The sequence below is a fragment of the Zea mays genome, chromosome 7, assembly GCF_902167145.1.
Source record: "Zea mays cultivar B73 chromosome 7, Zm-B73-REFERENCE-NAM-5.0, whole genome shotgun sequence".
NCBI lineage: Eukaryota > Viridiplantae > Streptophyta > Magnoliopsida > Poales > Poaceae > Zea > Zea mays.
In genome coordinates, this window is record NC_050102.1 from 146,276,008 (window position 1) to 146,292,172 (window position 16,165).

Consider the following 16,165-nt stretch of genomic DNA (forward strand, 5'->3'; position numbering starts at 1 on the left):
TTGGTTAGGACGTGGAACTAAATGCCAGACCTCATTCCTCGTGAAATTGTTGAGCTCCTCTTGCATCGCCACCACCCAATCCGAATCTTGGAGAGCTTCCTCTACCCTGTGTGGCTCAATAGAGGAAACAAAAGAGTAATGTTCACAAAAATGAGCAACCCGAGATCGAGTAGTTACCCCCTTATGAATGTCGCCGAGGATGGTGTCGACGGGGTGATCTCGTTGGATTGCTTGGTGGACTCTTGGGTGTGGCGGTCTTGGTTCTTCCTCATCCTCCTTTTCTTGATCATTTGTATCTCCCCCTTGATCATTGCTATCATCTTGAGGTGGCTCGTCTTCTTGATTTTGCTCTTCATCATTTTGAGCCTCATCCTCATTTTGAGTTGGTGGAGATGCTTGCATGGAGGAGGATGGTTGATCTTGTGTACTTGGAGGCTCTTCGGATTCCTTAGGACACACATCCCCGATGGACATGTTCCTTAGCGCGATGCATGGAGCCTGTTCTTCACCTATCTCATCAAGATCAACTTGCTCTACTTGAGAGCCGTTAGTTTCATCAAACACAACGTCACAAGAGACTTCAACTAGTCCAGTGGACTTGTTAAAGACCCTATATGCCCTTGTGTTTGAGTCATAACCAAGTAAAAAGCCTTCTACAGTTTTAGGAGCAAATTTAGATTTTCTACCTCTTTTAATAAGAATGAAGCATTTGCTACCAAAAACTCTAAAATATGAAATGTTGGGCTTTTTACCGGTTAGGAGTTCATATGATGTCTTCTTGAGGATTCGGTGAAGATATAACCGGTTGATGGCGTAGCAGGCGGTGTTGACCGCTTCGGCCCAAAACCGGTCCGGTGTCTTGTACTCATCAAGCATGGTTCTTGCCATGTCCAATAGAGTTCGATTCTTCCTCTCCACTACACCATTTTGTTGTGGCGTGTAGGGAGAGGAGAACTCATGCTTGATGCCCTCCTCCTCAAGGAAGCCTTCAATTTGAGAGTTCTTGAACTCCGTCCCGTTGTCGCTTCTTATTTTCTTGATCCTTAAGCCGAACTCATTTTGAGCTCGTCTCAAGAATCCCTTTAAGGTCTCTTGGGTTTGAGATTTTTCCTGTAAAAAGAATACCCAAGTGAAGCGAGAATAATCATCCACAATAACAAGACAATACTTACTCCCGCCGATGCTTATGTAAGCAATCGGGCCGAATAGATCCATGTGGAGTAGCTCAAGCGGCCTGTCGGTCGTCATGATGTTCTTGTGTGGGTGATGGACTCCAACTTGCTTCCCCGCCTGGCATGCGCTACAAATCCTGTCTTTCTCAAAATGAACATTTGTTAATCCTAAAATGTGCTCTCCCTTTAGAAGCTTGTGAAGATTCTTCATCCCAACATGGGCTAGTCGGCGATGCCAGAGCCAACCCATGTTAGTCTTAGCAATTAAGCATGTGTTGAGTTCAGCTCTATTAAAATCCACTAAGTATAGCTGACCCTCTAACAGACCCTTAAATGCTATTGAATCATCACTTCTTCTAAAGACAGTGACACCTATATCAGTAAAAAGACAGTTGTAGCCCATTTGACATAATTGGGAAACAGAAAGCAAGTTGTAATCTAATGAATCAACAAGAAAAACATTGGAAATGGAATGGTCAGGTGAAATAGCAATTTTACCCAAACCTTTGACCAACCCTTGATTTCCATCCCCGAATGTGATAGCTCGTTGGGGATCTTTGTTTTTCTCATATGAGGAGAACATCCTTTTCTCCCCGGTCATGTGGTTTGTGCACCCGCTGTCGAGTATCCAACTTGAGCCCCCGGATGCATAAACCTACAAAACAAATTTAGTTCTTGACTTTAGGTACCCAAACTGTTTTGGGTCCTTTGGCATTAGATACAAGAACTTTGGGTACCCAAACACAAGTCTTGGAATCCTTGTGTTTGCCCCCAACAAATTTGGCAACTACTTTGCCGGATTTGCTAGTAAGCACATAAGATGCATCAAAAGTTTTAAATGAAATGGCATGATCATTTGATGCATTAGGAATTTTCTTCTTAGGCAACTTAGCATGGGTTGGTTGCCTAGAGCTAGATGTCTCACCCTTATACATATAAGCATGATTAGGGCCAGAGTGAGACTTCCTAGAATGAATCTTTCTAATTTTGCTCTCAGGATAGCCGGCAGGGTACAAAATGTAACCCTCGTTATCCTGAGGCATGGGAGCCTTGCCCTTAACAAAGTTAGATAAGTTCTTTGGAGGAGCATTAAGTTTGACATTGTCTCCCCTTTGGAAGCCAATGCCATCCTTAATGCCAGGGCGTCTCCCATTATAAAGCATGCTACGAGCAAATTTAAATTTCTCATTTTCTAGATTGTGCTCGGCAATTTTAGCATCTAATTTTGCTATATGATCATTTTGTTGTTTAATTAAAGCCATATGATCAAGAATAGCATTAACATCAATATCTCTACATCTAGTGCAAATAGAAACATGCTCAAGATTAGATGTAGAGGGTTTGCAAGATTTAAGTTCTACAACCTTAGCATGCAACATTTCATTCTTAGTTCTAAGGTCGGAAATAGTAGCATTGCAAACATTAAAATCTTTAGCCTTAGCAATTAAATTTTCATTCTCTAATCTAAGGCTAGCAAGAGATGCATTCAATTCATCAATCTTAGCAAGCAAGTCAATGTTATCATCTCTAAGATTGGGAATTGAAACATTACAAACATGTGAATCAACCTTAGCATTTAAAATAGCATTTTCATTTCTAAGGTTGTTAATCATCTCACGGCAAGTGCTTAGCTCACTAGACAATTTTTCACATTTTTCTACTTCTAGAGCATAAGCCTTTTTAACCTTAACATGTTTCTTGTTTTCTTTAATTAGACAATCCTCTTGGGAGTCCAAAAGGTCATCCTTTTCATGAATAGCACTAACTAATTCATTTAACTTTTCTTTTTGAGCTATGTTAAGGTTGGCAAAAAGGGAACGCAAATTATCCTCCTCATCACTAGCATTATCATCACTAGAAGATTCATATTTAGTGGAGGAGTTGGATTTAACCTTCTTCTTTTTGCCGTACTTTGCCATGAGGCACTTGTGGCCGACGTTGGGGAAGAGGAGTCCCTTGGTGACGGCGATGTTGGCGGCGTCCTCGTCGTCGGAGGAGTCGCTTGAGCTTTCGTCGGAATCCCATTCCCGACAAACATGGGCATCGCCGCCCTTCTTCTTGTAGTACCTTTTCTTCTCCTTTCTTCTCCCCTTCTTGTCGTCGCCTCGGTCACTGTCACTAGATATAGGACATTTAGCAATAAAATGACCGGGCTTACCACACTTGTAGCAAACCTTCTTGGAGCGGGACTTGTAGTCCTTCCCCCTCCTTTGCTTGAGGATTTGGCGGAAGCTCTTGATGACGAGCGCCATTTCCTCATTGTCGAGCTTGGAGGCGTCTATTGGTTGTCTACTTGGTGTAGACTCCTCCTTCTTCTCCTCCGTTGCCTTGAATGCAACGGGTTGGGCTTCAGATGGGTCGCCAAGCTCGTTGATTTTCCTCGAGCCTTCTATCATGCACTCAAAACTTACAAAATGCCCGATAACTTCCTCGGGGGTCATTTTAGTATATCTAGGATTACCACGAATCAATTGAACTTGAGTGGGATTAAGAAAAATGAGAGATCTTAAAATAACATTTACCACTTCGTGGTCATCCCACTTCTTGCTCCCGAGGTTGCGCACTTGGTTCACCAAAGTCTTGAGCCGGTTGTACATGTGTTGTGGCTCCTCCCCTTTTTGAAGCCGGAACCGACCGAGCTCCCCCTCGATCGTTTCCCGCTTGGTGATCTTGGTGAGCTCATCTCCCTCGTGCGCAGTTTTGAGCACATCCCAAATCTCCTTTGCATTTTTCAACCCTTGCACTTTGTTGTATTCTTCCTTGCTTAGAGAGGCAAGGAGTATGGTTGTGGCTTGAGAGTTGAAGTGCTCGATTTGGGCCACCTCATCCTCATCATAGTTTTCATCCCCTACGGATGGTACCTGCGCACCAAACTCAACAACATCCCATATGCTTTTGTGGAGCGAGATTAGATGAAATCGCATTAAATCGCTCCACCTAGCGTAATCTTCACCATCAAAAGTTGGTGGTTTGCCTAGTGGGACGGAAAGTAAAGGTGTATGTTTGGAAATGCGAGGGTAGCGTAGAGGGATCTTACTATACTTCTTGCGCTCTTGGCGCTTAGAAGTGACGGAGGGCGCATCGGAGTCGGAGGTCGATGTTGATGAAGTGTCGGTCTCGTAGTAGACCACCTTCCTCATCCTCTTGTGCTTGTCGCCTTTCCGATGCGGCTTGTGGGAAGAAGATTTTTCCTTCTTCTCTTTGTGGTGAGAAGAAGATTTCTTCTCCTTCCCTTTGTTGGAGGAGCTCTTCTTCTTCTCCCTCCTTTTGGTGCGGGACTCTTCCGATGAAGTGCTCCCGTAGCTTGTAGTGGGCTTTTCGCCGGTCTCCATCTCCTTCTTGGCGTGATCTCCCGACATCACTTCGAGCGGTTAGGCTCTAATGAAGCACCGGGCTTTGATACCAATTGATAGTCGCCTAGAGGGGGGGTGAATAGGGCGAAACTGAAATTTATAAATATAAACACAACTACAAGCCGGGTTAGCGTTAGAAATATAAACGAGTCCGCGAGAGAGGGCGCAAAACAAATCCCAAGCGAATAAGCAAGTGAGACACGGAGATTTGTTTTACCGAGGTTCGGTTCTTGCAAACCTACTCCCCGTTGAGGAGGCCACAAAGGCCGGGTCTCTTTCAACCCTTCCCTCTCTCAAACGGTCCCACGGACCGAGTGAGCTTCTCTTCTCTAATCAAAGCCGGGAACAAAACTTCCCCGCAAGGGCCACCACACAATTGGTGCCTCTTGCCTTGATTACAATGGAGTTGTGATCTCAAGAACAAGTGAGAAAGAAAAGAAGCAATCCAAGCGCAAGAGCTCAAATGAACACGGCAAATCACTCTCTCTAGTCACTAGGGTTTTGTGTGGAATTGGAGAGGATTTGATCTCTTTGAATGTGTCTAGAATTGAATGCCTAGAGCTCTTGTAGTAGTTGAGAAGTGGAAAACTTGGATGCAATGAATGGTGGGGTGGTTGGGGTATTTATAGCCCCAACCACCAAAAGTGACCGTTGCTGGCAGCCTCTGTTCGATGGCGCACCGGACAGTCCGGTGCACACCGGACAGTCCGGTGCCTCTGCCACGTCACCATTGCCGTTGGATTCTGACCGTTGAAGCTTCTGACTTGTGGGCCTGCCGAGGTGTCCGGTGCACACCGGACATGCACTGTTTGATGTCCGGTGCACCGGTATGGGCAGCCCTAGCGTCTGCGCGCGCTGCGCGCGCATTTAATGCTGCGCAGGGAGCCGTTGGCGCCGCAGAGAGCCGTTGCTCCGCTGGCACACCGGACAGTCCGGTGCACACCGGACAGTCCGGTGAATTATAGCGGAGCGGCTGTCGTGAAAACCCGAGGATGACGAGTTCCGGAGGCCGCGGTTCGTTGGCGCACCGGACATGTCCGGTGCACACCGGACAGTCCGGTGAATTATAGCGCGCCGGCCTCCGCGAATTCCCGAGGGCGAAGGGTTGAAGTCGAAGTCCTCTGGCGAAGGGTAGAAAACGAAGTCTACGGGCGCACCGGACACTGTCCGGTGCACACCGGACAGTCCGGTGCCTCCAGCCAGAGGTGCCCTCGGTTGCCTTATTGCTCCTTTGTTGAATCCAACACTTGGTCTTTTTATTGGCTAGATGTGAACCTTTTGCACCTGTATAACTTATACACTAGAGCAAACTAGTCAGTCCAATATTTGTGTTGGGCAATTCAACCACCAAAATTATTTAGGAACTAGGTGTAAGCCTAATTCCCTTTCAGTATCCGTGTCCCGGAGGCGTAGGAGTCCCTCGGCTCGGTCAGCCTTGTTGTCCGAGGCTTCTCTTGCTTAGTTAAAGGAACCCCTCGGTCGCTCTTCGATGAGCCGAAGCCGGGGGTAGCGGTGTCAGCATGGATAGAGGCAGAGTTGGCTCGAAAAGAAGACTTGGTTGGCCGGAGCCTGGCCGGGTCGTCCGTTAGCGGGACCGATGCTGGAGTTGATCTTCCGAGGCCTCAGGCCGGGCTGATGTCTTCGGGGGACAGCTGGCCGAGGCCTCGGGGTGACCAGCCGAGCCGCCTGCTCGAGCCGGATTCTCAGAGAAAAACCCTGGCGGCGATGGCCCGGGCGTGGTGATGACGTCGTCCTTCAGAGTGGAGATCCTCGGACCGCGTCGCCGTCCGAGGCTAGGTCGGACCTCGCCGAAGGCGTTGTTGACGCCGAGGGTGCTGCGGCTCCCTTCAACTGCCCAGATCCGAGCCTGCAGGATCGGATTATCTTGTAGTGTGTGTTTTCTGCGGCCGCCGAGGCCCAAACACACCCTCGCCGTGTTGTAAAGCTGCGTCTCTTCTCCTCTTGTTTCGAGTATCTGGACTTTTTCGTTGATAACAGAATTGTCTGTGTGAGCGAGAGTTGCTTCTCGCGGAAGGTGATGAGTGAGGTATCCGTATCCCGGAGGCGTAGGAGTCCCTCGGCTCGATCGGCCTTGCCGCTTACGCGCACTCTTACCCGTCCATAGGGTTCTGTCACCGATGCAGTCGAGAAGGCTCGAAGAATCGCTTCGGTAGAGGAGCTTTCGAACGTGAAGACTTGTTCGGTCCGCGGAATCACTTATCCGAACGTGAGTTACTTATCGCAGAAGGTGATGAGTGAGGTATCCGTATCCCGGAGGCGTAGGAGTCCCTCGGCTCGGTCAGCCTTGGCTGCTTACGTGTACTCCGTCGTTTTCAGGATCCACTTTCGAAGTAGTCGAAAAGCATGAAAGACATTCTGGCAGAAAGGATCTTTTTTCGAGGAAAAAATTCGACACAGAGGGGGTTCCCCCCTTTTAGCCCCCGAGGGAGGGTCGGGCTTTGCTGAGGCGAGGCCGACCCTTCCTTGATGACTAAACTTTGCGTGGGAGCGAGGTATATGAACAACTTGAAAACATCTTAAGGGTATAAGCGACGTAGATGTTGGATGTTCCAAGCGTTGCTGTAGACCTCGCCTTGACTGTTGGCCAGCTTGTACGTTCCGGGCTTCAGAACTTTGGCGATGATGAACGGCCCCTCCCAGGGGGGCGTGAGCTTGTGCCGCCCTCGGGCGTCTTGTCACAGCCGAAGCACCAGGTCGCCCACCTGGAGGTCTCGGGACCGGACCCCTCGGGCGTGGTAGCGTCGCATGGACTGCTGGTACCGCGCCGAGTGTAGTAAGGCCTTGTCCCGAGCCTCTTCTAGCTGGTCCAGCGAGTCTTCTCGATTAACTTGGTTGCTTTGGTCAGCATAGGCCCTCGTCCTCGGGGAACCGTATTCTAAGTCTGTGGGCAAGATGGCCTCGGCCCCATAGACTAGAAAGAACGGCGTGAAGCCCGTGGCTCGGCTCGGCGTTGTCCTCAGGCTCCAGACTACCGAGGGGAGTTCCTTCATCCATCGCTTGCCGAACTTGTTGAGGTCGTTGTAGATTCGAGGCTTGAGTCCTTGTAGAATCATGTCGTTGGCACGCTCTACTTGCCCATTCGTCATGGGGTGAGCCACGGTGGCCCAGTCCACCCGGATGTGGTGATCCTCGCAGAAGTCCAGGAACTTTCTGCCGGTGAACTGGGTGCCGTTGTCGATGATGATGGAGTTCGGGACCCCAAAACGATGGATGATGTTGGTGAAGAACGCCACCGCCTGCTCGGACCTGATGCTGTTTAGGGGTCGGACCTCGATCCACTTGGAGAATTTGTCGATTGCGACCAACAGGTGCGTGTAGCCCCCAGGTGCCTTCTGCAAGGGGCCGACGAGGTCCAGACCCCACACAGCGAAAGGCCAGGTGATGGGTATCGTCTGCAGAGCTTGAGCGGGCAGGTGGGTCTGCCTTGCGTAGAACTGACACCCTTCGCAGGTGCGGACAATTCTAGTGGCGTCGGCCACCGCCGTCGGCCAGTAGAAACCTTGTCGGAAGGCATTTCCGACAAGGGCTCGAGGTGCTGCGTGGTGGCCGCACGCCCCCGAGTGTATCTCTCGTAAGAGTTCCTGACCTTCGGCGATGGAGATGCACCGCTGGAGGATGCCTGAGGGGCTGCGGTGGTAGAGCTCCTTCCCATCTCCCAGCAAGACGAACGACTTGGCGCGCCGCGCCAACCGCCGAGCTTCGGCTCGGTCGAGGGGTAGCTCTCCTCGGTGGAGTTATTGTAGGTACGGGGTCTGCAAGTTTTGATCAGGCGTGACCCCGTTTCGCTCCCCCTCGACGTGCAGCGTCTCGCCCTCGGGGACCGAGGGTACCTCGGGCTGAACCGAGGGTGCCTCGGGCCGAGCCGAGGGTGCCTCGGACTGAGCTGAGGGTACCTCGGGCTGGGCCGAGGGGGCCTTGGGCTCGGGCGTGTCGTCGATCTTGACGGAGGGTTGATGCAGGTCTCGGGAGAAGACGTCCGGGGGAACCGTTGTTCGCCCCGAGGCTATTTTAGCCAGCTCGTCCGCAGTCTCGTTGTAGCGCCGAGCGATGTGGTTGAGCTCGAGCCCGTAGAACTTGTCTTCTAGGCGCTGAACCTCATCGCAGTAGGCCTCCATCTTCGGGTCGCGGCAGTGGGAGTTCTTCATGACTTGGTCGATGACGAGCTGTGAGTCACCGCGAGCGTCGAGGCGTCGGACTCCTAGCTCGATGGCGATCCAGGACCCGTTGACCAGAGCTTCGTACTCAGCCACATTGTTGGATGCCGGGAAATGGAGGCGTAGCACGTAGCGTAGGTGCTTCCCGAGGGGCAAGATGAAGAGTAGGCCTGCGCCGGCTCCTGTCTTCATCAGCGATCCATCGAAGAACATGGTCCAGAGCTCTGGTTGGATCGGAGTTGTTGGGAGCTGGGTGTCGACCCATTCAGCCACGAAGTCCGCCAGGACCTGGGACTTGATGGCCTTCCGAGGGGCGAACGAGATTGCTTCACCCATGATTTCCACCGCCCACTTTGCGATTCTACCCGAGGCCTCTCGACACTGGATGATCTCCCCCAGGGGGAAGGATGACACCACAGTTACCGGATGAGACTCGAAGTAGTGTCGCAGCTTCCGTCGCGTCAGGATCACCGCGTACAGCAGCTTCTGAACTTGCGGGTAGCGGGTCTTGGTTTCGGACAGTACCTCGCTGACGAAGTAGACTGGCCTCTGAACGGGCAATGCATGCCCCTCTTCTTGCCTCTCGACCACAATCGCGGCGCTAACCACCTGTGTGGTCGCGGCGACGTAGATCAAGAGGGCTTCTCCGGCAGCTGGGGGCACCAAGATAGGCACATTCGTGAGGAGCGCCTTCAGGTCCCCGAGGGCTTCCTCGGCCTCAGGGGTCCAAGTGAAGCACTCGGCCTTCCTTAAGAGGTGGTACAGAGGCAGACCTCTTTCGCCGAGGCGTGAGATGAAACGGCTTAGAGCCGCGAGACATCCCATGACTCTCTATACGCCTTTTAAGTCCTTGATGGGCCCCATGCTGGTGATGGCTGCGATCTTCTCCGGGTTGGCTTCGATGCTCCGCTCGGAGACGATGAACCCCAAGAGCATGCCTCGGGGTACCCCGAAGACACACTTTTCGGGATTGAGCTTCACGCCTTTCGCCTTGAGACATCGGAATGTCACTTCAAGGTCGGAAAGGAGGTCAGAGGCTTTCCTCGTCTTGACTACGATGTCATCAACGTAGGCCTTGACCGTCCGGCCAATGTGTTCGCCGAACACATGGTTCATGCACCGCTGGTACGTCGCGCCCGCATTCTTCAAGCCGAACGGCATGGTGACATAGCAGTACATGCCGAAGGGTGTGATGAAAGAAGTCGCGAGCTGGTCGGACTCTTTCATCCTAATTTGGTGATACCCGGAGTAGGCATCGAGGAAAGACAGGGTTTCACACCCAGCAGTGGAATCCACGATTTGATCGATGCGAGGCAGAGGGTAAGGAACCTTCGGACATGCTTTGTTTAGACCAGTGTAGTCTACACACATCCGCCATTTCCCTCCTTTCTTTCTCACAAGCACAGGGTTGGCAAGCCACTCGGGATGGAATACCTCTTTGATGAACCCTGCCTCCATTAGCTTGTGGATCTCCTCGCCTATGGCTCTGCGCTTTTCTTCATCGAATCGGCGCAGAGGCTGATTGACGGGTCGGGCTCCGGCTCGGAAGTCCAGCGAGTGCTCGGCGACATCCCTCGGTATGCCGGGCATGTCCGAGGGACTCCACGCGAAGACGTCGGCGTTCGCGCGGAGAAAGTCGACGAGCACTGTTTCCTATTTGGGATCGAGCTCGGAGCCGATCCGGACTTGCTTGGAGGCGTCGCTGCTGGGGTCGAGGGGGACGGACTTAACCGTCTCTGCTGGCTCGAAGTTGCCAGCATGACGCTTCACGTCTGGCACCTCCTTAGAGAGGCTCTCCAGGTCGGCGATGAGGGCCTCGGACTCGGCGAGGGCCTCGGCGTACTCCACGCACTCCACGTCGCATTCGAACGCGTGTTTGTGAAAGGGAAATGTGCCCTTGGGCCATTTCTAAGTATTTTGGTGATTGAGTGCCAACACAAGTGCTTAAATGTGAATCTATACCCATGGATGGACAAAGTGCAAATCAAGAGTAAAGGTATGTTTCTAAGCCTTAGTACATTGTTTTGAAGACTAATGTATTGTGTCTAAGTGCTTGAAACAGGAGAAATCGAGTCAGAGAAAAGTTGGCTGTGTACAGCCAAAAGGCTGTTCGGTCTGGAGCACCAGACAGTGTCCGGTGCGCCAGACTGACTCGGGCGAACTGGCCGCTCTCGGGAATTTACCGGCGACGTACGGCTATAATTCACCGGACTGTCCGGTGTGCACCGGACTGTCCGGTGAGCCAACGGTCGGCCGGGCCAACGGTCGGCCGCGCGATCTGCGCGGGACACGTGGCCGAGCCAACGGCTAGAAGGGGGCACCGGACTGTCCGGTGTGCACCGGACATGTCCGTTGCGCCAACGGCTCTCTGGCGGCCAACGGTCGGCTGCGCCGTTTAAGGAAAGAAATCGGGCACCGGACAGTGTCCGGTGTGCACCGGACTATCCGGTGCACCAGTCGACAGAAGGCAAGATCAGCCTTCCAGATTTGCTCTCAACGGCTCCTAGCTGCCTTGGGGCTATAAAAGGGACCCCTAGGCGCATGGAGGAGAACACCAAGCATTTCTACAACATTCCCAAGCACCAAGACATCGATTCCGCGCATTTGGTTTATTGTGATAGCATCTAGAGCTCTTGTTGAGTTGTGAACTCATTGAGTTGTGTTGCGAGCTCTTGTTGCGACTTGTGTGCGTGCTGTTGCTCTGATTTTGAGTCTTGTGTGCGTTGCTAGTTCCTCCCTTACTCCGTATTTCTTTGTGAATCTCAAGTGTAAGGGCGAGAGGCTCCAAGTTGTGGAGATTCCTCGCAAATGGGATATTGAAAGGCAAAGCAAAACACTGTGGTATTCAAGTTGGTCTTTGGACCGCTTGAGAGGGGTTGATTGCAACCCTCGTCCGTTGGGACGCCACAACGTGGAGTAGGCAAGCGTTGGTCTTGGCCGAACCACGGGATAAATCACTGTGTCATCTCTGTGTTTGATCTCTTGTGGTATTGTGTTTTGTTGAGACTCCTCTCTAGCCACTTGGCGATTATTGTGCTAACACTTAACAAGTTTTTGTGGCTATAAGTTTAAGTTTCACAGGATCACCTATTCACCCCCCCTCTAGGTGCTCTCAATTGGTATCGGAGCCGTTCTCTTCACAAATGGACTAACCGCCCGAAGAGATGGATCCTAAAGGGAAGGGAATCGTGATCAACGACAAGGAGAAGGAGTCCTTCGTCAACGAGCCAAGGGATGACAAGTCCAACAACTCAGGCTCGGGCCACAGACGCAAAGATGGGAAGAAGAAGAAGACAAGACGCATCAAGGAGATCGTCTACTACGACAGCGATGAGTCTACTTTCTCCCAAAAGGACGACGACCACAACGAATACGAGAGAAAGAAACCGGTCAATTCGAACTTTTCTTTTGATTACTCTCGTATTCCTCAAAGTACTAATGCTCATTTATTATCTATTCCACTTGGTAAACCTCCTCATTTTGATGGAAACGACTACGGATTTTGGAGTCACAAAATGCGTAGTCACTTGTTCTCTCTCCATCCTAGCATATGGGAGATTGTAGAAAGTGGAATGCACTTTGATAGTATGGATAGTCCCATGTTTATTAATGAACAGATTCATAAAAATGCACAAGCTACTACTGTGTTGCTAGCCTCTTTGTGCAGGGACGAGTACCATAAGGTGAGCGGCTTGGACAATGCCAAGCAGATCTGGGACACCCTCAAGATCTCTCATGAGGGGAATGATGTCACCTTGCTCACCAAGATGGAGTTGGTGGAGGGCGAGCTTGGACGGTTCGCAATGATAAGGGGCGAGGAGCCAACTCAAACATACAACCGGCTCAAGACCCTTATCAACAAAATAAGGAGCTACGGAAGCACGCGATGGACGGATCACGACGTCGTCCGCCTAATGCTAAGGTCCTTTACCGTTCTTGATCCTCATTTGGTGAACAATATTCGTGAAAATCCTAGGTACACCAAGATGTCGCCCGAAGAAGTTCTGGGGAAGTTCGTAAGCGGGCGAATGATGATCAAGGAGGCAAGATATGTGGACGACGCGTTGAACAGTCCTATTCATGAGCCTCAACCCATTGCTCTCAAGGCAACGAGGAGCAAGGAGGCGCTACCGAGCAAGGTGGCGCAAGTTGAGGCGGCCGGGCTAAATAATGAGGAGATGGCCCTCATCATTAAGCGCTTCAAGACGGCGCTTAAAGGTCGCAAGGGACAGCCAAGCAAGACCAAGACAAAGGAGAAGCGCTCGTGCTTCAAATGTGGTAAGATTGGTCATTTCATTGCTAAATGTCCCGATAATGAAAGTGACCAGGAAAAGGGGAACAAAAGGGAGAAGAAGAAGCATTACAAGAAGGCCAAGGGCGAGGCACATATCGGAAAGGAGTGGGATTCGAATTGCTTTTCCTCCGACTCCGACAATGAAGGACTCGCCGCCACCGCCTTCAGCAAGTCATCCCTCTTCCCCAACGAGCGTCACACTTGCCTCATGGCAAGGGAGAAGAAAGTAAGCACTCATGATACTAGTACTTATGCTTCTTCAAGTGAGGATGAGTCTAGTGATGATGATGAGATAGATTACTCATGCTTATTCAAGGGATTAGATAGATCTAAAATTAATAAGATTAATGAGTTGATTGATGCTTTGAATGACAAGAATAGATTACTAGAAAAACAAGAGGATCTTTTATATGAGGAGCATGATAAATTTGTTAGTGCACAAAATTCTCTTGCTCTAGAAATTAAAAGGAATGAAATGCTCTCTAGTGAATTATCTACTTGTCATGAATCCATCTCTAAATTAAAAAGTGTTAATGATGATTTGAATGCTAAGTTAGAAATAGCTAGTAAATCAACATCTTGTGTAGAAATTGTTGAAACCTGCAATAGGTGTAAAGATTTTGACATTGATGCTTGTAGTGAACACCTAGTTTCAATTTCCAAACTTAATGGTGAATTGGCTAGTCTTAATGCTCAACTTAAGACTAGCAAGAGTAATTTTGATAAGCTAAAATTTGCAAGGGATGCCTACACAATTGGTAGACACCCCTCAATTAAGGATGGACTTGGCTACAAGAAGGAAGCCAAGAACTTGACAAGCCATAAGGCTCCCATCTCCGCCAAGGAGAAAGGGAAGGCCCCTATGGCTAGTAGTGTGCAAAAGAACCATGCCTTTATGTACCATGATAGGAGACAATCTAGAAATGCTTATAGGAGATGTAACGCATATGATGCTTTTGATTCTCATGACATGTTTGCTTCTAGTTCTTCTTATGTGCATGATAGAAATGTTGGTAGGAGAAATGTTGTTCATAATATGCCTAGGAGAAATGTTGTTAATGTTCCTAGGAAAATAATGAATGAACCCTCTACAATTTATCATGCTTTAAATGCTTCCTTTGCTATTTGTAGAAAGGATAGGAAAATAGTTGCTAGGAAGTTAGGGGCAAAATGCAAGGGAGACAAAACTTGCATTTGGGTCCCTAAGGATATTTGCACTAACCTTGTAGGACCCAACATGAGTTGGGTACCTAAGACCCAAGCCTAAATTTGCCTTGCAGGTTTATGCATCCGGGGGTTCAAGCTGGATTATCGACAGCGGATGCACAAACCATATGACGGGGGAGAAGAAGATGTTCACCTCCTACGTCAAGAATAAGGATTCCCAAGATTCAATTATATTCGGTGATGGGAATCAAGGCAAGGTAAAAGGGTTAGGTAAAATTGCAATTTCTAATGAGCACTCTATCTCCAATGTGTTTTTAGTTGAGTCTCTTGGTTACAATTTGCTATCTGTTAGTCAACTATGCAATATGGGATATAATTGTCTTTTTACAAATGTAGATGTGTCTGTCTTTAGAAGAAGTGATGGTTCACTAGCCTTTAAGGGTGTATTAGACGACAAGCTTTACTTAGTTAATTTTGCAAAAGAAGAGGCCGGTCTAGATGCATGCTTAATTGCTAAGACTAGCATGGGCTGGCTGTGGCATCGCCGCTTAGCACATGTGGGGATGAAGAACCTTCACAAGCTTCTAAAGGGAGAACACGTGATAGGTTTGACTAACGTACAATTCGAAAAAGATAGACCTTGTGCAGCTTGTCAGGCAGGTAAACAGGTGGGAGGAGCGCATCACAGCAAGAATGTGATGACCACATCAAGACCCCTGGAGCTGCTACATATGGACCTCTTCGGACCCGTCGCCTATCTAAGCATAGGAGGATGTAAGTATGGTTTAGTTATTGTTGATGACTTTTCCCGCTTCACTTGGGTGTTCTTTTTGCAGGATAAGTCTGAAACCCAAGGGACCCTCAAGCGCTTCCTCAGGAGAGCTCAAAATGAGTTTGAGCTCAAGGTGAAGAAGATAAGGAACGACAACGGGTCCGAGTTCAAGAACCTTCAAGTGGAGGAGTTCCTTGAGGAGGAAGGGATCAAGCACGAGTTCTCCACTCCCTACACACCACAGCAAAATGGTGTGGTAGAGAGAAAGAACAGGACGGTAATCGATATGGCGAGGACGATGCTTGGAGAATTCAAGACCCCCGAGCGTTTTTGGTCGGAAGCCGTGAACACGGCTTGCCACGCCATCAACAGGGTCTACCTTCATCGCCTCCTCAAGAAGACTTCGTATGAGCTACTAACCGGTAACAAACCCAATGTATCTTACTTTCGTGTATTTGGGAGCAGGTGCTACATTCTAGTGAAGAAGGGTAGAAATTCTAAATTTGCTCCTAAAGCTGTAGAAGGGTTTTTGTTAGGTTATGACTCAAATACAAAGGCGTATAGAGTCTTCAACAAATCATCGGGTTTGGTTGAAGTCTCTAGCGACGTTGTATTTGATGAGACTAATGGCTCTCCAAGAGAGCAAGTTGTTGATTGTGATGATGTAGATGAAGAAGATGTTCCGACGCCGCTATACGAACCATGGCGATTGGAGAAGTGCGGCCACATGAACAAGATGAACGAGATCAACCTTCTTCCTCAACAACGGTGCATCCCCCAACTCAAGACGATTAACAGGTTCATCAAAAGGAGGCGTGTGATCAAGGGGGAGCACAAGATGATCACGTGATGGAGGAAGAAGCGCAACCGGCACCTCCAACCCAAGTTCGAGCGGTGATTCAAAGGGATCATCCTGTCGACCAAATTTTGGGTGACATTAGCAAGGGAGTAATTACTCGATCTCGATTAGTTAATTTTTGTGAGCATTACTCCTTTGTCTCTTCTATTGAGCCTTTCAGGGTAGAGGAGGCCTTGCTAGATCCGGATTGGGTATTAGCCATGCAGGAGGAACTCAACAACTTCAAGCGCAATGAAGTTTGGACACTGGTGCCTCGTCCCAAGCAAAATGTTGTGGGAACCAAGTGGGTGTTCCGCAACAAACAGGACGAGCACGGGGTGGTGACGAGGAACAAGGCTCGACTTGTGGCAAAAGGTTATGCCCAAGTCGCAGG